General features: G+C 50.1%; 1 protein-coding gene across 4 annotated transcripts in view; it reads left to right on the top strand.

Moving 5' to 3' along the window:
- Positions 1 to 259: 259 nt before the first annotated feature.
- LOC119959007 (spectrin beta chain, non-erythrocytic 1-like) overlaps positions 260 to 27,670 on the top strand; it is a 295,476-nt gene continuing 268,065 nt past the window's right edge. The window contains exons 1-2 of one of the 4 annotated variants that reach the window (XM_038787550.1): positions 260 to 369; positions 10,667 to 10,836. The gene's annotated coding sequence lies outside the window, so the exon portion shown is untranslated. Of the gene's footprint in view, positions 370 to 10,549; positions 10,837 to 27,670 lie in introns of those variants that run through there. The other 3 variants (XM_038787552.1, XM_038787555.1, XM_038787554.1) reach the window with 3 other exon arrangements.

The raw sequence follows: 27,670 nt of genomic DNA, 5'->3' as shown, positions 1-27,670 counted from the left end.
CTTTAGGGGAGTCCTTGGAGCCCGAGGTGCATAAAAGTCACCTTCCCTCCACATGAGTTGACCAAGGTGGAGCAATGGGCACCCAATCACCCATTCCCCCCCCCCCCCCCCCCCCCCCTCCACTCCCTCCACCTCCCCCAGGTGACAGGAAGGTAGGGGGGAGGCAGCAGTGGTGCAGCCCCATGGACCCCTCACTCGCAGTGGGATGGTCCAGGCGACGCGCGTTTCCCGCCCGAGTCCATGAGCGGCTGCACGCGGGCGGGGCGGTTAAAATCGGAAAACCGGCGGCGGGAAACCGGGGGAAAAAAAAACCCCCTCCGGATCTGAGGCGGGGACGATGGAATTGAGGAGGACGGGCAAAAAGCTGAGGTAAAGTGCTCAGCAATCTGGGGCCATGTGCCGGGAAAGGGTGTTTAAACCGCCGGGGCGGGGGGGAAGACCCGACCTCTTATAAGACGACCCCTTTATAAAAAGACACCCTCTTCCCCCCCCCCTCAAAAAACCACCCCCACGTCACCAAATTCACTCAATCACTTAATTTACACTGTCTCTCAAATATTGAACGGTTTTGTGGATAAATGCTAATTATTTTATGGCGGGAGGTGTTAGGGATGGTGCAGGACTCGAACCCCCCCCCCCCCCCCCCATATCATTGCCCGTCTCCTGTCTTATCTTGCCCCCATCTCTCCCCATCTTTTCCAACCTTCAGCTCTCTCTGCTCACCGCCGTCTAAATTTAGATGACCCAATTCATTCCCCCCCCCCCCCCCCCCCCCTCCTCCCAATGGACGGGCGATTCAGCGCGGCCGATCCGCCTACCCCCACCCCCACCCTCGTAACTAGACGTGCGCCCCCACGCCGACACCGGGGAGGACCCGCAAACTCCGCTCGGAAGGCGACCCGGAGCCGGGATCGAACCCGGGTCACCGTCCTCGGCGCCGTGAGGCGTTTGCGCCGCCGACCCCCCCCCCCCCCCCCTTTTTACATTTTTTTTTTGTTAAGCGCCAAAGATGTGACATGTTAAACTTTTCTCTTTCACCCGCAGGTTTTAAGTCGCGCTGCGCCGTCTGACAACCAGTATTCTGTACGTTTCAGTGAGATTTCACGGCGCCGAGGTCCCCGGGTTCGATCCCGGCCCTGGGCCACTGTCCGTGTGGAGTTTGCACATTCTCCCCGCGTCTACGTAGGTCTCACCCCCACAACCCAAAGATGTGCAGGGTAGGTGGATAGGCCACGCTACATTGTCCCTTAATTGGAAAAAAATTTGTTCAAATTAGATCCCACCCCCCCCCCCCCCCCCCCCCAATCTCCTTCGAAACTGCATCGAGTAGAGTCGCAGAGTTCTCAATTGCTACAATTGTCCACAATTGTCAGCCCCCATGAGTGGCGTCGAGGTTGGTTTGGATAAGTGCTCCCGAGGGAGCGGATTGTTGTTTAGGGTGTTGTGTTATGTACTCTGGGATAACACAGGCTGCAACTCGATGTAGCTTTAACCAAAAGATACTCCAGACTTTGAAGTAAGTTCAGTGTGATTTATTGAACCATTAGCACAGTTCTCTTATGAGTTCAACTCTCCTGCTAATCTTGCTATAGTAACTCAGTCTAACTAACCAGTCTGCTCTAAGCCACGTGGTGGGTGTGATGCTTCTGATCTGCCCCTGTCCTACTCTCTAAGTGTCGCTTGTGGAAAGGGACAGAGCATGTGTGCCCTGTCCTTATACATGGGTTGTGTAATGGCCCCTTGTGGTATTATCACCTCTGGGTGTCTTGACTGCACATTGGTCGTGTCCTATTCTATGTGTTCATTAGCTGTATGTCTGCATGTCATGACGTCTCTGGTGCTTGCTCTAGTGTTTACTTAGCCTACTAACTTGATAGAGTTTTTCGAAGAGGTCACAAAGGTGATTGATCCGGACAAATGTGAGGTAATCCATTTTGGAAGGTCTAATGCAGGTTGGGAATATACAGTGAATGGTCGAACCCTCAAGAGGTGGAGAAGGTAGTCAAGAAGGCATATGGCATGCTTGCCTTCATTGGCTGGGGCATTGAGTATAAGAATTGGCAAGTCATGTTGCAGCTGTATAGGACCTTAGTTAAGCCACACTTGGAGTATAGTGTTCAATTCTGGTCGCCACACCACCAGAAGGATGTGGAGGCTTCAGAGAGGGTGCAGAAGAGATTTACTAGGATGTTGCCTGTTATGGAAGGCATTAGCTATGAGGAGCTGTTGAATAAACTCGGTTTGTTCTCACTGGAACGACGGAGGTTGAGGGGCGACCTGATAGAGGTCTACAAAATTATGAGGGGCATAGACAGAGTGGATAGTCAGAGACTTTTCTCCAGGGTAGAGGGGTCAATTATTAGGGGGCGTAGGTCCAAGGTGCGAGGGGCAAGGTTTAGAGGAGATGTACGAGGCAAGTTTTTTACACGGAGGGTAGTGGGTGCCTGGAACTCGCTGCCGGAGGAGCTGGTGGAAGCAGGGACGATAGTGACTTTTAAGAGGCATCTTGACAAATACATGAATAGGATGGGAATAGAGGCATACGGACCCAGGAAGTGTAGAAGATTTTAGTTTAGACGGGCAGCATGGTCGGCACAGGCTTGGAGGGCCGAAGGGCCAGTTCCTGTGCTGTACTTTTCTTTTTTCTTTGTTTTGTTCTTTGTTCTAGTTGTAGTGTATTTACATTAACCCCTTGTATATTTACAGTGATGCATATCACCACATAGGGCACCATGGTGTTGCATTGCCCGTCTGCCTGCTCATGTGGCAGAGCGAGCCAGTCATGGCACCTGCCGACCTGTTTCCATGGCTGGATCTTTGGGCGCATTGTCCACAGCGAGCAAACGCTGATGGACAGCCTGTTAGTCAGCGGGGTGCGTGTGTAAAATTGGGCATCTCCTTCACTGAAAATAGGTGGGGGCAGCACGTGGGACTGGAAGTGGGTGGAAAGGACATTGGCTCTGCTCTCCCCTTGAGGTTTCCCGGAAAAGCCTGTGGTAATTCCTTCAATGACCACGGAACTCATCTAAACACTCAGATCCTCTGGGGGAGGAAGCAGAATAACTCTATCCATTGCATTGGGATTTTGCAGACTTTCCCCCCAAAAATATACTTTATAAACTTACAGTTCAAATCGATATTACATTAATGGCAATAGCGTTCAATAATATATGACACGCTGAATGGAGGTTTTGCAGAGTGGGTCGTGTCCCTGTGTCGGAGTCAGAATCCCTGGTTTGAGCGCCACCCCAGGACTTGATGGCCAAGGAAGGTGAGTTCATAACCCGGTCCACAGGTTGCGTATCAAGCTTCAAAATTCTTCCTACATATGAGAAGGCAGGATGTCAGAGCGGGAGAGACTCCATGTTAGCCATGTTTGATGCGGAGTGGCGCCCCTCAAGCTGAAAGCCTCTGGCGGCAGGTTAGCGACCTGCTCCGGGAAAAACCTCGCTACGCAAACGGATGAAAGCCTGCCTTGTGCACAGCCCATTTCGGGAAGAGAGAAAACAAACAATGACACCCTAAGGTTCCCAACTTAGAATTCCAGGTTATGTTCACAGTTTGTATTTCATGTCGCCCATTCTCTGGTGCAAATAACTTCAACGATTCTCAGTGTGTCATCTTGGGAGTCTTTGCGGCGGCTCCCCCAAGTGCTTTGCATCGTCGAGTTGCCCCCCCCCCGGCAGCAATTGATGTTTGTCTTGCTGCGACTCCTTTGGGAACAGCCCGCAGAACACGGAGTTCACGTTAAGGAACTGCTCGGGATGAAACTTGACAAATACCACTGCGTCCCTTTCCAGCCATCCCCGGTGACTATGTAGAACTCCCGATTCGCGTATGTAAGTAGATTCTTGCCGGTTTTAAACAAGCCTCCAAAATTGTGGCAATCATTGCCACCTAAAAAATGGTAGGCACCATACCCCGATTTCAGCTCTGTACCCCCCCAACCCCCACATCCTGCCAGTAAATGGGGGTGAAAATCACCTCCCTTTTCTTCATTACCCGATCACCAAATAATTTCAAACAAAATTACGAATTTTATTTATTTTGTAAAAATAAATTCAGGGTACCCAATTCTTTTTTTTCCAATTAAGAGGCAATTTAGCGTGGCCAATCCACCTACCCTGCGCATCTTTGGGTTGTGGATGTGAGACCCATGCAGACACGGGGAAAATGTGCTAACTCCACACGGACCCAGGGGCGAGATCGAACCCGGGTCCTTGGCGCTGTGAGGCAGCAGTGCGCCACCGTGCCGCCCTAAAATTACAAATTTTAAATTGTATTTTGAATTTATTTTACTTTAACTCCAAGATTTCTAACTATTTAATGTAGCGGTGGTTGGAAGGGTAGGAATGGATCTATAATGGCAGTTTGCCGAGGGCAATGATTTAATTTATGTTTCCTAGCAGTTTCAAATCTGTGACGATTTGTCTTTTATGATTTGTTTCTGCATTGATTTTGTGTTGCAATCTCAATATTTTTCTGTACAGATGCAGAACCCTACTTCAATCCGATATGGGTTGTTTAAAGTTTGTAGGCAAGTGGATAAATATTTCCTTCCCCGCTCGTGCTGCGTTCATCTGGGTTCACTGTGTTTTGATGCTCATGTGGTATGACCCACCCAGGCAGGGGGAGAACGTGCAAACTCCACACTGACAGTGACCCAGGGCCAGGATCGAACCTGGGATCTCAAGCGCATGAGGCAGCAGTGCTAACCACTGCGCCACCGTGCCGCCCCTGAGAAGCGGCAGTTTTAACTCCAGTTGGTTATGAAGGTGTATTTTGAATGTGGTTTGCGCACGTGGAGAGCTCTATAACTAAAGAACCATCTTTGAGGTGGAGTCACCCTTGTGCACCGCAAAGCTCACCATACAGAAAACAACTTGAATGAACAATCCCTTTAGGCGGTATTAGATGTCGGGTGAATAATGGTCAGGTAAATGGGGAGAATCCTTTCTCTTCGGGAAAAGTCGGCATTCGGCTGTATAAATGCAGTTGGATAAATAAATATAAGTTCCTTGACGTTTTGTATGCCAATTTACTTTGTCTTATTCCTTCACGGGACGTGAGCATCGCTGGCTAGGCCGGTATTTTAATTGCCAATCCTTAATTGCCCTTGAGAAGGTGGTGGTGAACGAACTACCTCTTGAACCGCTGCAGTCCGTGTGGTGTGGGTACGCCTACAGTGTTGTTAGCAAAGGACTTCCCTGGGGACTTCCAGTAGGTGGAGATTGCATGTTTGGTGGCTCCTGCCAGAGCTGTCTTTTTTGGCCTTTTTTAGCCCAGTTCTTGGTGAAGATTTGCTCGTGAGGAGCTGCGGGAAGATTTGGGGCGTTTATAGAATGTCAAAAACCGGAAAGAAGGCAGCGAGCGAAAGCCTGCCGTCGAGCGTGGTGAGGGGTGCAGCAGGAGGAACGATGGCGGGAGAGAGCCCGTCGGGTGGAGAAGATGACGGAGGTGATGGCTGGCGAGTTCGACGGGCTGTTCGCATTTTCAAAAGCATCAGATGGGTGATGATGGCTTTGCTTAAGATAGTGGGTGGGAGAGACCCTTTCCCCGGCGAGAGAGGAGTAGGTGAGGACTTCGACGATGGTGCGGGAGCAGGGGGCTGAGGTGATGAAGGAAGCCTTGCCACGGCGTAGTGAGCATTTCAACTCGGCGGAGAAGGAGCTGCGGAGGATGGCAGAGATCAACAGAGGGCTGAGAGCCAAGGTGGAAGACCTGGAGAACAGGTGGCGAAGCTGATGGGGAAGGGCGAGGAGCCCTCCCAGTATGAGTTGGACAGGGCCCACCAGTCGCTCTGGCTGAAACCGAAGATGAATGAGCCACCAAGAGCAGTGATTGTCTGTTTCCATGATTTTCAGGTGAAGAAGAGAGTGCTGAGGTGGACGAAGCAGAGGCGCGAGGTGGAGTGGTATGGCGAAGGTACACGCATATACCAGGACTTGACTAGGGTGCTGTCAAGGAGGCGAGCGGCCTTCGGACGGGCTAAGGCGGTGCTGTACAAACACACTGTGCAGTTTAGTGTGGTCTACCCAGTGAAGCTGAGGGTCGCGCACAATGGCAGAGACCCCAATTATTTTGAGACGGCGGTGGAGGGGGAGGCGTTGGTGAAGTCCTGGAACTGGACTGCAAATGGCCTTTTGACAGTTTTTGTACCTGAGTTGTTTCTTCGTTTTTTTCCTTGTTGGGTTCTTTTTCTTGCACGGGTGTTATGGGTAACTCTGTTTCGTTTTTTCTTTATGGAATGGGGATTGGAGGGGTGTGGTTTTGTCTTTTTGATGTGGGGGAGGGGACTGTAGCTGAGGCCGCCGGGCTACCAAACGTGTTCCAGTGTCAACCGGTCTTTTTGCTTTGCCAAAAGCATCTTTTTGAGGGGTGGATATGCTGGTCTCATCGTCGTGGGCAGGATAGGTGGCGAGGAGAAGGAAGGTGCTGCTCTAAAGGGGGGTGGCAGTCGGGGGGTTTGTGAACTTGTTACACTGTTACTGGGTGGAGAATACGGGGCTGGAGGAGTCTGAACCTTTGTGCGTGCGGAAGGAGGTGGGGTTCATAGAATTATAGAATTTACAATGCAGAAGGAGGCCATTCGGCTCACCGGGTCTTCCCCGGCCCTTGAAAAGAGCACCCTAGTTAAGCCCATGCCTCCACCCTATCCCTGTATCCCAGTAGCCCCACCTCACCTTTTTGGACACTAAGGGACAATCTAGCACGGCCAATCCACCTAACCTGCACATCTTTGGACTGTGGGAGGAAACCGGAGCATCCGGAGGAAACCCACCCAGACACGGAGGGGAATGTGCAGACTCTGCACAGACGGTGACCCAAGCCGGGATTCGAACCTGGGTCTCTGGAACTGTACAGCAACTGTACTAAGCACTGTGCTACCGTGCTGCCCTGTAGGGGGTTGGGATTGCGGGCGCTGGCAAAGCTGCCGCTAGCCCCAGGAAAGTATTCTGGGAATCCGGTAGCGGTAACCATGCTGAGGATCTGGGGGCAATTTCCACAGCTTTCAAGATGAGGACAGGGTCGAGGGTAATAAGAGGGAAGCATAGGTTTGAGCCGAGGGGGGGGGGGGGGGGGGGGATGGAGGCAAGGTTCTGTGGATGGGGGGAGAAAGGTTTAAAAGAGATGAAGGGGGCGGCACGGAGGCGCAGTGGTTCGCACTGCTGCATCACGGCGCCGAGGACCCGGGTTCGATCCCGGCCCCTGGTCACTGTCCGTGTGGAGTTTGCACGTTCGTCCCGTGTCTGCGTGCATCTCGCTCCCGCAACCCAAAGATAATAATATGTGCAGCGTAGGTGGATTGGCCACGCTAAATTGCCCCTTAATTGGGAAAAAAATAATTGGATACTCTAAATGTATTAAAAAAAGAAGATAAAAGAGATAAAGGCGTTGATTCTGGAGGGGAGATTCACAAGTCTGGAAGAGTTGTGGGTGAAATATGTGCTGCAGCGTGAGGAGGGATTCAGGTACATGCAGGTGCCGAATTTCACAAGACTTTCTCGAGTTTCCCAGTGGTGCCAGCCTACCCCTTGTTGCTGGAGAAGGTGCTGTCGGGGAGGTTGGAGAGTGGGGTTGTCTCAGCGATTTATGTAAGGATTATGGAGGAGGATAAGGAATCCATGGAAGGGATTAAGGCCAAGTGGGAGGAAGAGTTGGGATTGGGGCTGGAAGAAGGATTATGGTGCAAAGTGCTGCGAAGGATCAATGCCTCGACCTCGTGTGCAAGGCTGGGGTTGATTCAACTAAAAGTGGTGTATAGGGAGCACTTATCGAGGGCAGGGATGAGCCGGGTGTTTGTGGGAGGGGACCAGCCAACCGTGTCCATATGTTCTGGTCCTGCCCGAAGTTGGAGAGAGATTGGAGGTTGTTTCTTAGCACCATGTCCGAGGTTCTGCATATGGAATTGGAGCCGGGACCCCGAGAAGCCATATTCGGGGTGTCGGAGCTGCAGACGGAAGCGAGGGTAGACGTTTTAGCCTTCGCCTGATCGATCGATCGCAGCAGGGTCCTGTTGGGGTGCAGGTCAGCCTCTCTCTCCAGTGCCTCGACGTGGCTGGAGGGCCTGTTGGAGGTTTAGGCCTTGGAAAAGGTGAAATTTACCCTGAGAGTGGCAGATGAGGGTTCCACCAGAGATTGGGGTTGTTTATTTTGCACTGTGGAGACCTGGTTTCTGCCAACGGGTGAGGATTTGGAGGGCGTTAGGTATTGTTGGTGTAAAAATTTTTAAATGTTGAGTAAAAATATTTTAAAAAAAAGTAACTTTCGCGCCACACAAGTGCCATGAAATGACCATGTCCAGTAAAGGAGAACATATCCCTATCCCTTTGACATTCAATGGCATGATCATTGCTGAATCCCCCACTATCACCATCCTGGGAGTTACCATTGACCAGAAACTGAACTGGACCCAGCCATATAAATACTGTGGAACAGAGTTCCAGGATTAGACCCAGCCACAGTGAAGGAGTGGTCGCTGTAGTTCCGAGTCAGGATGATGCGAGCGGCTTGGAGAGGAACTTGCAAGTATCTGCTGCTCTTGTCCTTCTAGGCGGCAAAGGTCGTGGGTTTGGAAGGTGCTGTCGAAGGAGCAAGATCTTGCGTAACTTGAAGCAGGACCTCACAAACAGCGGAGATCTGACAGACTGGTTTCACTCACCTTTGGTGGAGTTAGGAATGAACATTGGCCAGGACACCAGGGGGAACTGCAGGATGTTCTTCAACATGTCACATAATCTTTCATACCCACCCGAAGAGACAGATTGCACTTTGCTTTACCAGATTAAAAGAATGGCACCTCATACAATTATCTCTGGTGTTAGCCCTGAATCTGCACACTTCTGACACAGGCGATAGTGCTAGAGACAGAGCCATGAGTTGACACCTTAATTAGCAAAGTGGGGACAACAAGTATAACAGAGAGCAGTGCATCAAATATAGGGTCAGAGAAATACGCAGGATCAGTCCCAACAAAAACAAAATACCCATGGACCACAGGGTCGGAGAATAGCCCGGGGCCGGCGAAAATCCTGCCCCGCCGTGGCCGAAATTCTCTGCCACCTGGGAATTGGCGGGGACGGGAATCATGCCGCCCCAATAGGCGAGCCCCCTGCAACAATTCTCCGGCCCGCGATGGGCCGAAGTCCCGCCGCTGACAGGCCAATCCCGCTGCCGTGGTTTCAAGCGCCTCTGGTGGCGGCGGGATTGGCGGCGCGAGTGGGCCCCCGGGGGGAGAGGGGGCGCGGGGCGATTGGACCTCGGGGGGGGGTGCCCCCATGGTGGCCAGGCCCGCGATCAGGGCCCACCGATCGGCGGGCGGGCCAGTGCTGTGGGGGCACTCTTTTTCTTCCGCCGCCGCCACGGCCTCCACCATGGCGGAGGCGGAAGAGAACCCCCCTACCGCGCATGTGCCGTTGGTGACGTCAGCGGCAGCTGATGCACCGGCGCATGCACGAACCGGCGAAGGCCTTTCGGCCAGCCCCGACGCCGGCCAGTGGGCGTCAAAGGCTGTTGCCGCCGGTTTTGGCGCCAGTCAGCGTGGTGCCAACCACTCCGGCGCGGGCCTAGCCCCCAAAGGTGCAGAGAATTCTGCACCTTTGGGGAGGCCCGACGCTGGAGTGGTTGGCGCCACTCCGCTACGCCGGGCTCTCGCCCCGCCGGGTAGGGGAGAATCCCGGCCCAGGTCTCTAGCATGAAGCCAAGGGAACGTACACAGTACGTACATAGTAGACAAAAAGAATAATCAACAGAGTACATTGACAAATGGTACGTCAACAAACAGTGATTGGTTACAGGCAGAACAAGAGGCCAAACAAAGCAAAATACATGAGCAAGAGCAGCATAGGGCGTCGTGAATAGTGTTCTTACAGGGAACAGATCAGTCCGAGGGGGAGTCGTTGAGGTGTCTAGTAGCTGTGGGGAAGAAGCTGTTTCTATGTCTGGATGTGCATTTTCACCTTTATCGAATTGGCCAAACAAAAGGAACCAGCTGATTCTTTGCAGATGGTTAAAAGTAACATTGGTGGGGGGAAGCTCGGTGGCACAGTGGTTAGCACTGGGACTACGGCACTGGGGTCTCGGGTTCGAATCCCGGCCCCGGGTCACTGTCCGTGTGGAGTTTGCACATTTTCCCCCGTGTCTGCGTGGGTTTCCCCCCACAACCCAAATATGTGCAGGGTAGGTGGATTGGCCGCGCTAAATTGCCCCTTAATTGGGGGGAAAAAATAATTGGGTATTCTAAATTTATATTTTAAAAAAAAGTAACATTGGGTGTTGTTTGTTTTCCCCCCCTGCCCGACTTACAGGCGTGAGGGAGGAACCCTTAAACACTCTGCCCGAGCCATGTGCTGTCTGTGTCTTATGCCAGTTTGCTGCAATGTGTGTCTCTCTATCTATCTGTGTGTGTCTGCCCCCACTCTTGTGTGTGTATTAATCCGCCACAGTGCTATCAAGAGCTATTCCAGCCATCTGCTAGGATTGGGGGGGGGGGGGGGGCGGGATAGCATAGGATTGGGGGGGGGGGGGGGGGGGAGAGCTGCTTTGCTCCTACAGAGAGAAGCAAAAAAAAAACCACACACACAACCCATTGAAGCGCTGCAGGCAGCCCGGCTCTGTGAACCAACCCTGGAGATTTATCGAATGCCCCGCATTATTTCATTGGCAGGGTCGAGGGGAGAGTGAGGTGGATGCCTTGAGTGGAAACATCGCCGCCACAGCCTCCGAGCAAGGCAGAGAAAGAGAGAGATGTGTGGATTTAAAATCTAATCGCCGCAGCTAGCTTTGTGTGTGTGTGTCCGCTGGTGGTAGGAGAAAGCTCTTCCCTGGATAAAAAAGGTACGTGTGCAACCTCCATGTGGGAGGAGGGGAGGGGGGAGTCGTAAAGGAAAGATACAGATGGTCTTCATTCATTAAATGTGTTAATTTCACCCCCCCCCCCATTGCTGCCCCTCTCTTCCCCCCCAGTGATGGGGTTGCAAATTGCTACAATTGCAAAATAGCTACAGCTGGGGGGGGGGGTGACCAAGAGATTTGCATCGGTCAGTATTTGGAAGGTGCATCGCTTTTTCCTAGGTGCAGCCCCCCCCCTCCCGGGTGTCTTTTGGCCCCTCCAGGATCACACCCAGGTATTGTTGCCATTGCATTGCATCTCATTGTGGATGCAGAGGGGCAAAAGAGAGACCTGGGGGCAATCAATCAATCAATCGAGATCCCTTTTTTTTGGCTGCCTTTTGCACGATTTTTCTTTTGCAGCCTCACTTGCTCAACCCCCCCACCACCAAAACGAAATGTTGTACACGCAGCTCTCTCCCTCTGCCCCCCCCCCCCACCCCCCTTTTCGTTTTGTTCTGATTTGTGTGTTTGAAAAACGATTCAGGTTTGTGGGATTTAGTGTGTGTGTGTGTGTGTGTGTGCTCAGCGTCACGACAGGCAGGTCGGCTTCCTGAGCATGTTCGGGGAGGGAGGTGGGGAGGAATGCATGTATCAATGTTGCACAGGCGAGAGATCCGTCCTCCACAGACAATGGGAGTCCTGCACGCATCTATCTCTCCCCTCCCATCCTTTCCTCCTGGTTTCCAGTAGGATCTCTTCCTTGCAAAGGATAACGGGGTCTCCTCTCTCCTTACTGTGTTTTCTGCTGTTGTTGTTAATCGATATCCAGATCTGGAGAAGGAGGCAGGGTGTAGGTGGGCCCTCCTGACCAAACTTCTTCCCAATTAGCCTGAAATTATTTTTCTTTTGTGCTCAGAAAGTGAGGGGTGGAAAAATATCGTTTTAGCATATGGATTGTGTATTTTCTTTTTACAACCTCCTCTCTTACCATGCTGGTCCACAAGACTATAGAATTTCATAGATTCGTAGAATTTACAGTGTAGAAGGAGGCCATTCGGCCCATCGAGTTGACACCCTATCCCTGTAACCCAATAAGCCCACCTAACCTTTTTAAAAATAAATTTTGAGTGCCCAATTCATTTTTTCCAATTAAGGGACAATTTAGCGTGGCCAATCCACCTACCCTGCACATCTTTGGGTTGTGGGGGCGAAACCCACGCAGACACGGGGAGAATGTGCAAACTCCACACTGGCAGTGACCCAGAGCCGGGATCGAACCTGGGACCTCGGCGCCGTGAGGCAGCAGGGCTAACCCACTGCGCCACCGTGCTACCCCCACCTAACCTTTTCGGACACTAAGGGCCAATTTAGCATGGCCACCTACCTGCACATCTTTGGACTGTGAGAGGAAACCGGGGCACCGGGACGAAACCCACGCAGACGCGGGAAGAACGTGCAGAGTCCACATGGGGCGGAATTGAACCCGGGTCCTTGGAGCTGTGAGGCAGCGGTGCTAGCCACCGTGCCGCCCTTAGTGACAGATAAACGTCTATCCAAGCCACATTTCAGTGCTGCCTCTCCTTCCTGATGTTCCCCCTTTTTCTCGGAACAGCAGCTCAGTTTAGTGGCCCGGGAAACTGTGATTCTTGATGGACTTGTCAGAGTTTACTAACGTTTTCCTCCCCGGTAGTCAGTCGCCGGGGTAATGGGTGGAGAAGCTAACATTTCTCCATTAAAATTTTTTTTTAAGCGGCTTGCACAGCGGAAGGAATGGAATGTTAGGAGAATGGTTCCCTTGGAGAAAACTCTCATAAACACTATTATTGCATCACTTTTCTTTATAGTAACGGGAGTCCACTGGACTGGGAGTCCAATTGTAACCAGTGTGGTAGGTTGAGGTCTCGGGCAAGTGTCCAAACTGCATCCCTCGAGTCCTGGTAATACTGTCCCGAAAGCTCTGGGAACCCCGACCGTACTTTTGTATTTTTTTTTTCCCTGGATTGCGGCGGAGATTTGTTTTTAGGTCAGTTTGGTGGGTAAATCCAAAATCAATAAAGCAGGATCTGATCGGGATTGGCAGCTGGTGCCACCTGTAAACAATTGGGGATGTGGGGCACGGTCGTATCAAAATAAAACGAGTCCGTTCTGGGCGGGATTAGAGGGGTCCCTGGTATCTAACGGCACGCTATTTGTTTTGGGCCTCGATGGGGACTGCCCCACCAAGTCGCATTTCCTGCACTGAGGCGCTCCGCTCGCCAGTGCAGGAAGAGATCGGGGCGCCATTTTTAAAATGCTGTCCTTGTCTCTCGACCCCCCCATCGATGCGACCCCTGGACCCGCCCCAACTCATTCCTCGTGCCCCCGGTACCCCATCTCATTCGGGCAGGATACCACCAGGGCAGATCCTTAGATTGGGCAAACTGTCACCTGGGCACCCTGGCAGTGCCCTGGCAGTGCCACCTGGGCACCCTGGCAGTGCTAGGCTGGAGATCTGGTGGCGGTGCCCAGGTGCCCAGGTGGCACTGCCAGCATGCCAGGCTAGCAGTGCTAAGGTGCTTGGTTGGCATCTGCAGTGCCAGGATGCTACCAACCACCCTGCCTGGGAGACCCCTCCCCCAAGTGCCGTTCCGCCTGGTCCCCGTTTGTGGGGACCAGTGCTAAACGGCACCCGCCTGGGGTCTCCTCGGCGAGCTGGTTAGCTCCGACGTCGGAAGAGTTAAGTGAGCTGACTTTAACTCTGCAAGCCTGGGTCCGACCCATTGTGGGCAGAATCCAGATCACAACCTCTCGCGAGATCCCGCTCGATGTCACAAGGCGTAACAAGCATCGGGAATTCCGGAAGAGGCCTTTCGCGGGATCTACCGGCTGCGTTCTGTCCTGATTCCGGCGGGATGTGTCCGGTAAATCGCGCCCGTGCTTTCAGAATTGATGTGACACAGAGGCGCCATGCGATATATGTTACATATCTATATTTATATATTGCCCACTTATGGAATCCCCAAAGACAAAAAGCATGAATGACTCTTGTCAATTTATTTGTTAAAATTTAATTTTTTATATTTATATATTGTGCAATTCACCTTACTGCACGTTGCCCTCATTTATTTCCATCTTCACAGCATGGAGGCCAGAATAGGGTTGAAGTAAAGGCTTAAGTGGGTTGGTGCAGACTCAATGGGCCGAATGGTCTGTGTTCTACAAGGTAGGAACAAATGAATTAGGAGAAGGCCATTCGGCCCCTCGACCTGCTCCACCATCCAGTGAGATCATGGCTGATTCGATCTTGGCTTCAACTCCACATTCCGCCCACCCCTCGATAACCTTTGACTCCTTTGTGAGTCAAGATCCGATCCACTGCCGCCTTAAAAAGATTGGTTCATCCTGCCTCCGCCGACAGAGCAAGGATGTGTCCACTGAGATTGTCGTATCACTCGACACCCGCCCTCTTGGTGTTGCGCTGGAGTGGCAGGGGGCATTCCATTCCACGCATTTTTCCTTAGCCTCAGCTGAATGGCCTGGAGACACCAACACGTGTTCTGTAGAGAGCAGCAAGCACGGGGACCCTTCTTAACTGAACTCGTATCAGACTCAATTAATTGGCACTCCCTCTGGATTATGGTGGTTGATTTTGACGCTCTGCCCTGATGCACGCATCCTCGATGGAGATAAATCAAATGTAGTGATGCTGGTGCCAGCGACTGCACTCTGCAGATTCGTTGTGAAAGGTATCCATCGTAGGTCACTTTGGAGCAGAGCTATCTTTCCCACAGTGTGCCCCCGGGCCTGGGATCTGTTAGCGGAAGCTGCAGTAGCCTTTGGGATTGGGTCAGGCCGAAGTCAATTGATTGACAGAGCTTTATCACAGCCTCGACCTTTGTTTGAGTTCTTGCCATCCCTTAGCCTGGTCATTTGTGCTCCAGCCGACAAAATTGTACCACTCACGGCTCCTGCCTTTCCGCGGGTTTGACTCTGTTTTGACAGCTTTTCAGTTCCGTTTGACCTATTTTCAAATGTTTACTGTGCCTTTTGCAGGACTGACTATAGTGCTGTTGGCCCAGAACTGAGGTTGAGTGGTATGATTATCGGTGCTGTTCTCACCCCTCTGTTGCCAGCTAATTTCTGTCGCACTTGCGCCTCCTCACCAACATTCTCTCAATCGTCATCTCACTCCATTGCCACAGTATGAATGGTGGATGGGTTTCTCCACTGCCGTGTACTGCGGTACCAGCATGTCCTTTCCTGTGGCGAATTTGGAAGCAGGGGTGGGGAGTGGGTGGTGGTGGTGACGGGTGGAGACCCCACCACCTTCCGTACTCCGTCCCGAAGCCAATTGAGACTCTAAGTGGGCAATCCCGCCATTGCTGGTATTCCCGTTTGTTTTCAGGCTCCCTTCACTTTATTCCAACACCCCAGCGACCCCCTCCTTGAGATCTCCATCCCGCCATCACTCACCTGTGGCTTGGGTCCCTTGCTGATCACTACCACCCCTGTAGTGCCCTTGAAGGTGAGGAGGATTGACTGAGGATTGGTTTATTGCCACGTGTACCAAGGTACAGTGAAAAGTATTTTTCTGCGAGCAGCTCAAACAGATCATTTAGTACATGAAAATAAAATAAATACATAATGGAGCAACATAAGGTACACACTGTAAATTCATAGACACCGGCATCGGGTGAAGCATACAGGAGTGTAGTATTAATCAGGTCAGTCCATAAGAGGGTCATTTAGGAGTCTGGTAACAGCGGGGAAGAAGCTGTTTTTGAATCTGTTTGTGCGTGTTGTCAGACTTCTGTATCTCCTGCCCGATGGAAGAGTGAGTAAGCCGGGTGGGAGGGGTCTTTGATTATGCTGCCCGCTTTCCCCAGGCAGCGGGAGGTATAGATGGAGTCAATGGATGGGAGGCAGGTTCGCGTGATGGACTGGGCGGTGTTCACGACTCTCTGAAGTCGTGCGGTCCTGAGCTGAGCAGTTGCCATACCAGGCTGTGATGCAGCTAGATAGAATGCTTTCCATGGTGCATCTGTAAACGTTGGTGAGGTACTGCCAGCCTGTGGATTTCCGGTCCCGTGTTTCTTGATCACCGGGAAACGCTGTCACTGAAATGCCTGACTGGCATTTAATAGAGCAGACCTTCCCTAAAGGCGGTGATGGGGTCACTCATTGGCTCTCTAGACGGCGGAGGAGACCCCCATTTGCTAGGTTAACTCAGGGCAGACAAAGGTGACCCAAGAACAATGGAAAGAATTGAGACAGCCTTGCAAAAAACCGTCCCGAGGGTCGAAAAAACAGTCGTTGAAATGTAAGCATATTGAATTTATTTGTTGCATTATTTATTGTTTTCTCATTTGGAAAGATGAATATGATACAGGTTTTTAATATATATTTAAATTCATAAATCTGCATTATAAAGCTTCTCTCTGTAATGGTGACCGTGAAACTATCATCGACTGTTGTAAAAGGCCGTGTGGTTCTCTAATGTAGCTTTAGGGAAATCCTCCGTCCTTATCTGGCCTGGCCTACACTTGACCCCAGAATCACAACAAATCTGGTTGATTAAAAAAAAAATATATATTTTCCCAATTAAGGGGCAATTTAGCGTGGCCAATTTACCTATCCTGCACATCTGTGGGCTGTGGGGATGAGACCCACGAAGGCACGGGGAGAATGTGCAAACTCCACACGGACAATGACCCGGGGCCGGGATCGAACTCTGGTCCTCGGCGCCCGGAGGCAGCAGTGCTAACCACTGTGCCGCCCCAAATGTGGTTGTCTCTTAATTGTCCCTCTGAAATGATGCAGCAAATCGTGCACTCAGTTCAAGGGCAATTAGGGATGGGCAATAAATGCCAGGAAGAGAGCGAAGTTTTGGGAGGAAATCCAGAATGCGGGGTTAAAAAGGCCAAAGGCGCAGGCACTGGCATTGGGAAAAGGACTTCTTGATGCACAAGAAGGCAGAGGGACAGATAATTTGGAGGTGGGGTTGGGAGGGAGTGGTTCTTGTGGTAGTAGGGCTGAAAGTGGTTACCGATAATAGGGTGGGGCAAAATCACAAAGGAATTGAAACGCAGGGATGGGAAGCAGAGATCTGGGAGTCGGTATAGAATAGAATCTAGAATCTTTGGAGTGCAGAAGCAGGCCGGGGCGGCATGGTGGCACAGTCATTAGCACTGCTGCCTCACGGTTCGATACCGGCCCTGGGTCACTGACTGTGTGGCGTTTGCACATTCTCTTTTCTTTTGTTTTCGTATCCAATTAATTTTTTTCAATTAAGGGGCAATTTAGCGTGTTCAATCCACCTACCTGCACATCTTTGGGTTGAAACCCACGCAGACACGGGGAGAATGTGCACACTCCACACGGAGAGTGACCCAGAGCCGGGATCGAACCTGGGACTTCGACGGGTTGAGACAGCAGTGCTAACCACTGCGCCACCCTGCTGCTCTTGAGTTTACACGTTCTCCCCGTATCTGCGTGGGTTTCACCCTCACAACCCAAAGGTGTGCAGGCTAGGTGGATTGGCCACGCTGAGTTACCCCTTAATTGGAAAAAAATAATTGGGTACTCTAAATTTATTAAAAAAGAGGCCATTTGGCCCCTCAGGTCTGCGCCGAACCTCTGAAAGTGCGCTTTACCGAGGCCGAAACCCCCACCCTATCTCATAACTCCACCCAACCGTTGGTCTGATTGGCTGAGGCAGGCACGATGTTGGAGGAGGAAGTAGGTGCTGTTTATGGCGAAGGGGATTGATTCAAATCTGTAAATTGATCAATTAAAAACTGGCTTTTCCTCTTCTGAAAGTTCGAGGAACAGGAATAGTGAACATCTTGAAACTGTTCTGTCATTCCGTTTGATCTTTTTTTAACATAAATTTAGAGTATCCAATTCATTTTTTCCAGTTAAGGGGCAATTTAGCGTGGCCAATCCACCTACCCTGCACATCATTGGGTTGTGGGGGGCGAAACCCACGCAAACATGGGGAGAATGTGCAAACTCCACACGTACAGTGACCCGGAGCCGGAATCGAATCTGGGACCCCGGCGCCGTGAGGCAACCGTGCTAACCACTTGCGTCACCGTGCTGCCCATTCCATTTGATCTTGGCTGACGTGTATCTCAACCCCATTGATCCTCATCCTTTGAGACCTTTCTTGAACAAAATTGGGTCGATCTCAGCCTGCCGTTTATGAAACTCTTTGGCACAAAGTGCTGGTTGTGTTCTGTGTGTGTGCTTTTTAGGAATCTATGGGATGTGGCTGGTAGTGGCGGAGCTGTATTCGCTTGGCGTCACCTGTTGCCAGGGGAGGACAGTGGTGAGTCTCCTTGAACTCCTGGAAGTGATATTGCTCTTAAAATATACAAAATTCTGAGGGGCCTAGGCAAGGTCGACAGGAAAGACTGTTTCCTCCTATTCGAGGGGTCAATTACCAGGGGGCATAGATTCAAGGTGATTGGTAGAAGGGTTTGAGGAAAAGCTTTGGTAGTGGGAGTTCTGGGAATTCACCGCCTAGGTTGATGGTGGAGGCCGAAACCCTCAACTCATTTAAAAGGTACCTGGATCTGCATCTTAAGTGTTGTAACCTGCACGGTTGCAGACACGGTGCTGGGAAGTGGGGTTAAGGTGAGCGGCTAGTTTCCTTTCTTTTCCTCTAGGCCGGCGCAGACACGATGAGATGAATGGCTTCTTTCTGCACCGTAACTTTACTCTGGTTCTGCGGGGTTAGGTAAGCTGTTCCAGAATCCGGCCTACTTACCATGAAGGAATAATGCAAGTCAGAATGGTTTCTCTGGAAGAAAACTTGGTTTAGCTCACTAGGGGCTGGTTTAGCTCACTGGGCTAAGTCGCTGGCTTTTAAAGCAGACCAAGCAGGCCAGCAGCACGGTTCGATTCCCGTACCAGCCTCCCCGGACAGGCGCCGGAATGTGGCGACTAGGGGCTTTTCACAGTAACTTTATTGAAGCCTACTCGTGACAATAAGCGATTTTCATTTCATTTTATTTCATTTCATTTTCACATGAGGAGAGACTAAATCAGTTAGGATTATATTCGTTGGAGTTTGGAATGGTGAGGGGAGGAGAATCTCAAAGAAACGGATAAAATTCTAACAGAATTAGACAGGGTAGATTCAGAAAGAATGTTCCCAATGGTGGGGGAGTCCAGAACTCGGGGTCATAGTTTGAAGATAAGGGGTAAACCTTTTAGGACTGAGGTGAGAAGAAATTTCTTCACCCAAGAATTCGCCACCAGAGAAAGTAGTGGAGGACAAAATGTCTAATTTCAAGAAGGAATTCGATATAGCTCTCGAGGCTAAAGAGATCAAGGGATATGGGGGAAGGTGGGATCATGGTGTTGAACTGGATGATCAGCCAGAATCATAATGAACGGGGGAGCAGGGTCAAAGGGCCGAATGGCCTCCCCCTGCTCCTATTTTCCATGTTTCTGTGTCCTTGTCCTTCTAGCTGTTGGAGGTCGCCGAGGTGGATACTGCTATTGAAGTCAGTTTGTTGCGTTGACACCATGCTCCCTGTAGATTATGTACACCACCGTGTGTCGGTGTTGGAGGGGGTGGATATTTAGTTCGTTGGCGGGAGATACTGATCAAGTGAGACTACTTTGCTGTGCGTGGTGTCGAGCCTTTGGAGTGTTGTTGCAGCTGGACCCTTTCAGAAAACGCTGGGTATTGACAGTTGATCCGAAAGCGTCGAATTACTGTTTCTGATGGGCACTGAAGTCACGTGGATTTCCGGAATTTTCTATTTTTCTTTCTAATAACTAACAGATCTGCTATCTTTTTTTTTAAACGACAATGATGGACCCCCTTATGTGCTCAGCTCATATTTCCAGCATTTGCTGTTTTTGCTTATTGTTTTTGCCACCGACAGTTTGCCTGAGAATAATGTTCAAAAGTCAAGGATTGATCAATCCACAGATTTGTGTTTGGATGTTTCAGTCCGTCAGACAGTGTGTAACCTTTTTCAAGCTGCGGTCCTGTTTTGAGGGGGGAGAAAATATGACCGGGATATTTAGTTTGTCTGACAAACGGGCAAGTCTGGTTTTTATTTCTTGCTCTTTGGTAGGCTTGCATCTGATTAGCTGCTCAGTAGTCCCGTATCTCCTTCCCCTGGAGGATGATGGTGCTGACAATGAGGGGAAAATAGACGTTTGCATAGAGGACAGAACAAACAGATACCTGCTAACGATTGAGTTTCGCATACCTGAGTACCACTTTTTTCATGCGGTCTGTCTTTGATCTTTCCCTTACTGAGATCTTCTGGGTTCTCCGGTTGGCCACGCCAAAATCGCAGTCGGCGATTGGCTGGAGAATCACTGTGCCGTTTTTACGATACACTGCCCCCTCCAAAGCAGCGTACTCAGAGAGTACGCCGCGCCACGTATCGACGGCCTCAGGACATTGCCTGAGGTCCGCCCCTCGATGCTCCGCCCCCGACCGACCAGATTCAGTCCAGCTGTGCCAGTCCAGCAGCGCTACGATCGGGGGAGGACCAATCAGCAAGGCGGGGGGGGGGGCAATCAGCAAGGGGGGTTGGGCTTTATTAGGGGCTGGGGCACCACGGGGGGTGGTACGGGGCGTGCGAACCGGTCAAAGGGGTGGCTCTATTTCGCGGGCCGGGTCCCGCTGCTGCAGGCCGCCACCGTGCGCATGCGCGGCCACGGACCCGGCAATTCCGGGTGCTCTACACTGCCGGCATGCTAGCCCCCCAGCAAAACGGGGAAGCGGTGGCCATTTTACGCCATTTATTTCTGGCGTAAAACACCACCGTTTCCACTCCTGCATGGGAACATAGTCCCAGAATCGGAGAATCCAGCCTCTGGTTCCCACACTGCTACATTGTTGAAACTCGAAGTCCTTTACTCCTCACACCTCAGCATGCCATTGGTGCTTGTCAGCGACCAGGAGAGTCAACAATCATGATTGCTTTTCCAACTTTGTCAAAGGATAGGGCGGGGGAATTTGATACATCCGAAAGTAGGCAGTGTGGTTGCAAAGGATGACTCCTCTGAAAAGGCAGACAGCTTCGCTACTGTACTGAAATGCCAACCTACATAGAACATAGAACAGCACAGAACAGGCCCTTCGGCCCTCGATGTTGTGCCGAACAATGATCACCTCACTTAAACCCACGTAACCTGTATACCCGTAACCCAACAATCCCCCCATTAACCTTACACTACGGGCAATTTAGCATGGCCAATCCACCTAACCCGCACATCTTTGGACTGTGGGAGGAAACCGGAGCACCCGGAGGAAACCCACGCACACACGGGGAGGACGTGCAGACTCCACACAGACAGTGACCCAGCCAGGAATCGAACCTGGGACCCTGGAGCTGTGAAGCATTGATGCTAACCACCATGCTACCGTGAGGCTCCATTGAGTGCTGAGATCTGTAATGGAACCTGCCTGAATTTACCATTCTCTGAATTAGATTTTTTTTTTATTGGCCCTTTCCTTATGTTCCCTTGCACTTCCACACCTGGCTTAGCGAGGCTACAGGTGATCTACTCCAAGGTTAACATTAACGTTACAATCTTTATTATTTCACAAGTAGGCTTGCATTAATAGTGCAATGAAGTAAGGGCAGCACAGTGGCACAGCGCTTAGCATTGCTGCCTCACGGCGCCGAGGTCCCAGGTTCAATCCCGGCTCTGGGTCACTGTCCGTGTGGCGTTTGCACATTCTCCCCGTGTCTGCATGGGTTTCACCCCCACAACCCAAAAAAGATGAGCAGGGTAGGTGGATTGGCCATGCTAAATTGCCCCTTAATTGGAAAAAATGAATTGAGTACTCTCCAGGTTTGCAAATTTAAACACAATTACTTTTTATTTATAACAATAACTATCACGAAATCTGCAGCAAATACAACTGGTTAAGTATTATCTAATTCCTAATCCCTCACTTTAACTTGTATCCCCTGCCTCCCAGCCTCTACACACACAGACACGCAAGGCAGACAAACACAGAGGGGAGGAGAGGGGTGAAAATAATAAATAAAAGGAACAAGAGTCTTTGTTTCAGATGGTTGACTTTGAGCAGATCTTACTTCAAAGTAAGCTTTCTAATCCAGCTGTCTGTTAGCAGCCTGTAATGGTTTTTGTGCAGACTCATTCAGGCCCCTGCAGTTTCAGAAATGCAGCACCCACAACCTTTCTGGAGAGAGAGAATAAGAGCAGGTCCTTCCCCTGAGTATCCAAGATTCAAACGTAGCTCCTTGGGTCTCAATCCAGTCGAGTAGGACCCAATCACCATCTGTTACTGGGCAGCATACGTCCTTTTGGCCAATTCATTGGCCACCAGCCAGTCAATGAAACCGGGTCCACCCACCTCTCCGGTGCCGAGAAGTCTGGGTCTTGCTGTCCAAAGCTAGAGCACCATGTACTATGTTGAATTCCTCATCCTCTGTGCTGCTTGACTTAAAGTTACATGTCCATTAAGCATTCATGGATCAAAATGATAACAGCAAAATTAAAGAAAGGGGAGATAAGGGAATCATTAGGAAGGATCCTTACATACCTCCCTCCCTAAAGGGAATGAAACATCAGGGCATAGATGTTTCATTATGAGGTACGCAAGATACAAATCACGAACACATACCCAACCATCTATCCTCGTTATACAAGTTCCCTTCCCAGTCTCTACATAGATAACTAGTTAGCCCTTAAACCTGTGACATAGCAGCCACAGTCACAATATCCTTTCTGGGAATAGGTGCAATTTTAACATTGAATTGTTGTAATAATAAACTCCAGTGGAACAATATTTTAAAAAATTAGTTTAGAGTACCCAATTCATTTTTTCCAATTAAGGAGCAATTTAGCGTGGCCTATCCACCTACCCCGCACAGCTTTGGGTTGTGGGGGATGTGGTGATATGCATCACTGTAAATACACAAGGGGTTAATGTCAATACACATAGACTAGCTAGACACTAGAGAGAGCACCAGAGACATGACACACAGACATTCAACCAATAGGCCAGTAAGATAGGACACGACCAATGGGCATTCACGACACACACAGAGGTGACACTACCACAGTGGGGCATTACACCAACCCATATAAAAGGACACAGCACACATGATCTTCCTCAGTGGAGACTCTCAGTGAGTACACAGGGTTGATTTTGAACACATCACACCCACCACCTGGATTGTAGAAGACTGGTTCGTCAGTCTGAGTAGCTACAGCAGGATTAACAGGAGAGTCGAATCCAAGTAGGAGAATTGTTAATAGTTTAATAAATGTAGGTTAAAGCTATCTCCAAGTCTGAACCTTCCTTTGTCAGAGTGCCCATCAAGGAAGCAGCTTATGCTACGTTCAGAGCATAACAAAACATGGTACCCAGGAGTGACTGTTAAATCCATATAGTTACAACTCAGCAAACAGTGACAACCAGCAACAGCAGCCAGGCAAGTTGATGTTCAAGATTCCGGTTCAACAGCAGCTCAGGTACCAAGGTATTCTCAGTTGGTTCAGGCAGAGATTCGAGATCTACCTGGTAGCGTCCGACCTAGATGGCGTGGCAGATGCAGAAAAAAATAAAGCTTCTACTTACCATCGCAGGCCCGGAAGCAGATTAAATCTTCCAGACCTTCAAATCCTCTAAGGGGCAAAACAAGAGCGATTTGCAGACAGTCCTGGACAAATTCCAAGAATTCTGCGAGGAACATACAAGAAAAAACAGTAAAAGAGGCACCAAGACTCACCACGAGGCGAAGGTAGGCTTTCCATTGAAGAAATCTGCAGTTTTGATTGGTGGCCATCTTGGGAAAGGAGCCGCACATGCGCAGTTGCGCGAAGAGCGCATAGAATGGGAAGATCCGTTTGCGCATATGCGAGAAGCCGCGCATGCGCAATTGCAAAAACGGCCCCAAGTAAAAGTACAGCGATATGCGCAATCGCTTCCTACGCACTACATCACATGCTTCGTGATGTCAGAGGCCCCGGACCACGCCCACTTAAAGGGGAAATGTCCCATAACACGGGAAAAAAAATTTATAGCCGTAAAACCCGATTCTTTCACCTGGAACGGCGGCACAATGCCTGAAATTCGACCAGTAGCTGAAAGTAATCTCCGCAGAACCCTGCAACAAGCAGCTGGCACCGCTCAAAGAGATGATACAGTCCTTGAAGACTATGACTCAGACCTTGAACTCTTCTTTGGACACTGCGAGCCCAATGCCAGCTCCGACACAAAACGTGATGATATGGTCTCGGAAGACAACGACTCAGACGAAGATTTCACCTTGGGAGGTGGCCACCCCAGTACCAAATCCGAACTGCAACTAGACGTGTTGTACATTGACGACCCCGACGACGAGTTCTTTGGATTGGGGAATCTTCAGCCCAGCATATATGACATCCCGACTCGTGAGTGCAGGATTATGCTGCAGCCTGACGCCAAAAGACAAAGAGCGGTACAAGCCCACAGAGAGCTGCCTGCTGCCACACAGAGAGTGGTCCACGCACCACGAAGAGCCCCCGACTCCACACAGAGAGTGGTCCACGCACCATGACGGGTCCCAGCCTCCACACAGAAAGCGATGAAAGACTCCATAGCGAGACAACTGCACTTCTCCACACAAGAAGTGACTCGAGTGACACAAGCCTCCACAGCGAGCTTGTGGACAGCCTCCACGATAGAAGCGACGCAAGACTCCAGAACGCAGTCCTTGCATGAACAAGACCATGAGGGTCTAGCAACCTCCTCTGAGCAACCATCAGCAGACGCTGCAAGTCTGCCACGCTCAAGTGAACAACAGAAAGACTCTGACAGTCTACCCAGCTCAAGTGAAAGACAAGAAGACACTGAGGCTCTACCCACTGCATGTGAGACAAGTGACAACGGCATCCCACTTCCCATACAAGATGTGCAACATGACAGACCTCAGCTAGTGTGTACAGAGGCACTCGACAACCACAGTGAGACTACTGGTGACCCCGGTGACACCACGTTACTTCAAACCTCATTCGCTCGAGCCTCTCCGCAAGCAAATGCATTCCTGAACGTCTTGACTCCGGACGTGGAGCATCAAGAAACCTCGACAGTGGGTTTCACCCCCACAACCCAAAGATGTGCAAGATAGGTAGATTGGCCACTCTAAATTGCCCCTTAATTGGAAAAAATAATTGGGTACTCTAAATTTATTAAAAAAAAAAAAAAGAAACCTCGACAAGCGAAAACTGACTCGGGTGAAACAGACCAGACTCCAGACGGGGAGCATCGACAAGCCAAAGCTGATTCAAGTAAGCCGGACATGACCCCCAGATAGGGAGCGCCGCGAACTCAGTGACGGCACGCTCAAGGAAACAGCAGATGCCACAAAGCACACTGACATGAGTAACTGTGTGAAGGACTCGTATTATCCACAGAGTGTGGTCCTTGAGCGCAGCAAACACGACAACAAAACCAACCAACACAACAACAACATCAAAGACAATAACAAGAAGCGTACCAAAGGAAACAGGGTCAACAAGCACGACAAACACAGCGCCACTGGAACTACGACTGGTACAACATGGTATGACTCTGCAACTGCAGGACACTGTTACGGCTCAGCTCAGTACATGACATACCATGGCAGAACGATGCATCTTACCAATTCATGCTTGCTGCACTACCAACAGGCAACATAGCTTTCAGGACAGATTGCATACATCGCTACCATAAGCATCAGAAGAAAAAAAGGCTCCAAATCAGACAGCAAAGTGATTTGACCACTTCTTGGTTCCTTACGCACAGGGACACTGATGGCGTTCACAAGGACATGCCACCATCAACATCACCACCTCACCAAACAAACAAGAAAGACACTCGACCATAATAATTAATGAATTTTGGACTCATGCATATATTTTAGACTTATTATTTAATGATCACTGTTATCATAGCTTGCAACAGTGCATCACTTATCTACCTGTTTTTGTTCAATTTTCTTTAACACTACAGAAAATATGTAACACGAAAAAAGGGGGATGTGGTGATATGCATCACTGTAACTACACAAGGGGTTAATGTAAATACACATAGACTAGATAGACATGAGAGGGAGCACCAGAGACATGACACACAGACATTCAACCATTAGGCCAGTAAGATAGGACACGACCAATGGGCATTCATGACACACACACAGGTGATACTGCCACAGGAGGGCATTACACCAACCCATATAAACAGACAAAGCACACATGATCTTCCTCTTTCCAGTGGAGACACTCAGTGAGTACACAGGGTTGATTTGAAACACATCACACCCACCACCTGGATTGTAGCAGACTGGTTCGTCAGTCTGAGTAGCTATAGCAGGATTAACAGGAGAGTCGAATCCAAGTAGGAGAATTGTTAACAGTTTAATAAATGTGTTAAAGCTATCTCCATGTCTGAACCTTCCTTTGTCAGAGTGCACATCAAGGAAGCAGCTTATGTTATGTCAAGAGCATAACAAAACATGGCGAAACCCACGCTGACACGCCGGGGGGGGGGGGGGGGGGGGGGGGGGGGATGATAACAGTGATCATTAAACAATAAGTCTAAAACATATGCATGAGTCCAAAATTCATTAATTATTATGGTCGAGTGTCTTTCTTGTTTGTTTGGTGAGGTGGTGATGTTGATGGTGGCATGTCCTTGTGGTACACTAAATTTATAATAAAAAAAATAGCACCCAGTCAGAAAATACACTTCGGTCAAGCAGGATGGCTTTTCACAATTGTTTGAATTTTAACAAAATTTTAGGTTCGTTCTCAACATCAAATTACATACGTTTTAGCTATTTTAATCATGCATGCAAATTCAGGGAGATTGTGCTCCCAACTGTTCATGGGAATGGGTCACCGATGGAAGTATTAAATGAGAGCTCCAATTCGATGGGCTGTACTATCATTTATACTAGTGCTTGTGCAGGAAAACTGTTGTGAGACCTGGATGACATATGCCAGGCAGGAGAAAAGGCTGAACAGCTTGCACCTTCGCTGTCCCAGATGTATCCCCGGCATCTCTTGGCTGGCCTCCAAACCACAAGTCCTGCAGCTAACTCCCATCATTCCACTCACATTACTAAGCCAACAACATCTGCGATGGCTCGATTAAGTTCACCGGATGAGCAAAGCCCTTTTGGGAAGTGAACTCGCCCACAGGGTCATGGCCTACTGGATACCCCTGCCTACAGTACCAGGAGGCTTGCAAGTGAGGTGCGAAGATGACAACTAAGAGAAGGCCGCTGATGGCCTTGTCTTCTGGAGACTGGCTTTGGAGGGGCACTGGAACAGGGGAAGGGAAATGGAAAATTCAGCTGGCCAAGAGGAGGGACCGGAGAAAACACCGCCCAGCAGATCCACTCCTTCTCAGCCCAGTCAGTGCCTTCATCTGCAGCAAGTGTGGCAGAGACTCCCATGCTGGTATAGGGCTCCTGAATCACACCACACAATTTCCAACATGTTTTGCTCGTGGGTGGTCAACTCTTATCCCAACGAGACAGAAGGCATCCGATTCTGGATGCACTGTCTTTCTCAAATGATCTGGCAGACCTTTTTCATCGTGGGAGTCTGGATGATATGTTAGACTAGCACACTGACTTTGCCTTCTATCCTGCCTTGGATGCAATGAAAATCTCCTGTCTCTGCAAGTTCTCGGGCCGCAGTTACACAGGGTTTGGCGAAATCATTCTGAGGCACCTTAAGGATGGATGAAATGGAAAATAGATTTCTTTCTGCAACCGTTTCGTCCTGGCAAGTGAGTCAAGGAAGATCAATAACTGTTCATGGATATCTCGATAGATCGAGTCAGTGCTGTTTCAGTAATGGGTGGCAGAACCCTTCA

The sequence above is a fragment of the Scyliorhinus canicula genome, chromosome 31 (genome assembly GCF_902713615.1).
Source record: "Scyliorhinus canicula chromosome 31, sScyCan1.1, whole genome shotgun sequence".
NCBI classification, from domain to species: domain Eukaryota; kingdom Metazoa; phylum Chordata; class Chondrichthyes; order Carcharhiniformes; family Scyliorhinidae; genus Scyliorhinus; species Scyliorhinus canicula.
This window is presented reverse-complemented; position numbering and strand designations above follow the sequence as displayed.